Source organism: Penaeus monodon, chromosome 16 (genome assembly GCF_015228065.2).
Source record: "Penaeus monodon isolate SGIC_2016 chromosome 16, NSTDA_Pmon_1, whole genome shotgun sequence".
NCBI lineage: Eukaryota > Metazoa > Arthropoda > Malacostraca > Decapoda > Penaeidae > Penaeus > Penaeus monodon.
The window spans coordinates 16248829-16250713 of NC_051401.1; positions in this window are offsets into that span (position 1 = coordinate 16248829).

Genomic DNA, 1885 nt, shown 5'->3' on the forward strand with positions numbered 1-1885 from the left:
TAGCCACAATTCACTGCCCCGCGCCGAATGCGAGGGAGCACGAGCGAGGGGTTTCTCTTATCCAAATTGATCCCTGGAGATGAATCAATGGGTTATCTGGCTGGTTGATGAGCCTTTAATCCTATCTCCCCAACGACATGATAGAAATCAAATCAGAATCATTCGGCCAAGATCGCCGTCATAGAATCCGGCAATGAATACATCCCCGTCGCTCATTGGCCGTGTCGATCAATCTGGCAACAGCGGTTGAGCCAATCAGAGGTGGCAGGGGGCGGGGCGACGCGAGCTATTGGTCCAGCGGCTGGTAGGGGCGGGACCCGCAATGATGGGAACGCTCCTACAATAGAGTGTAACGAGGATTACACGAAACATATCACATGTAGGGTTTATTTGCCTCATCTGGAAGTGAGGAGATGAGTACAGCCTGAGCCCTTGCCACGTCGACAAGGTGTTCCCGCTCACTCATGGACACAACCTGACGCACTGACCCAGGATGACGTTTCCCTCCTCAGTCTGGCATAGCTTTAAGTGAATTTTTACCTACTGTGTCGGCTGGACTTTGTGTGTGGGTGCAAAAGAAATAGTTGAATAATTATTGAGGCTTTTAGTGTGAGTGAGATGCTGCCGAGTATGAGTACGGCAGGGGTGTTGGGCGGGGGCCTGCGCCCCCTCGCACACTCGGGTCTGCCCACCCATAGCCTGCTGGGCTCGTTGGCGCCCCTCCCGCTGCCCTTCACGACCACGTCAGTAGCGAGCAGCATGGGCGGCGTGGCGGCGCCCTTCGTGGTGGAGTCTCTGCTGCGGGAGCGCGCGGCGTCCCACCTGGCCCGTCCCGTGGCGACCAAGCCCCCCGTCCTGCTTCCGGACGACCCCCGCCAGGACCATTTCTATTACAAGGACGACCCCGCCTCGCACTACCTCCAGGGCCTACTGGCACGGCCCGCAGGGCCCGACAGACTGACCCCCCCGCCCCCCGCCACGCAGCCGTCGCCCCCGCGCTCCAGGGACGGCGGCGAGGAGGGCTGCGGCTGCGACGGCGACGGCCCGCCCCACAGCCCCGCCAGCGAGACGTCCAACAAGCCGCATCTCAAGTTTTCCGTCACGGCGATATTGGGGCATGACGCCCCCCCGAGCCCCCCCGCCCGTCACCAGGACCAGCACGACACAGGTGATTTGCTCTCCTTCTGCCGCCGCCGCCCGGCCGCTGGCGTCCCTTTCGCTCATCCCGAGCCTCAAAGCGCCCTCCCCAGAGGCCATTCATCCCTGGGCGCTTTTTCAGCATCCTCCCTCACTCCCCAGTTTATGTTCATTAGCCCTTTGCTTTCTCTTTTCGCTCACATCTCATCGCCAATCGTTTCGCGCTGACGCTTACTTTCCACAAATGCATAGTATTTCGTCCGAATTCATTCTCCATACGGTCTTTCCATGCTTCTGACCCGCTTTTAACTGGCTACACGAGCCTGGCTACACTAATCCCTTTAATGCCAGTCACATTAATGATTCAACACAAACACCTACAAATATAAATATGTGATTGGATGTGTGAGCGTACATGTGTCTGTTTCTAACTAGAAGAGCGTTTGGATCACCTCTGTATCTGCCGCTCTTACTGCCATCGCGTTGGGGTCGTTTGTTTGCTCAGAATAAACAATGAGCGGTGTTTTTTTTCTTTCAGTCTTTTTTCTTTGGTCTTCGCTTCCCGTTTTCCTGAGTTTGTTTGTCCGTTCTGGTCGAAATATGTAGCACATATTCACTCACGTGTATTATTCACATATTGAGGTGACATTCCCTGTTATTGCATAGTTCAACAAATTTAATTCTGATATTTTTCTTAACGTTTTCTGCATTTTTTTTTATAAGATTCATTTCTGAACGAAATGGCGCT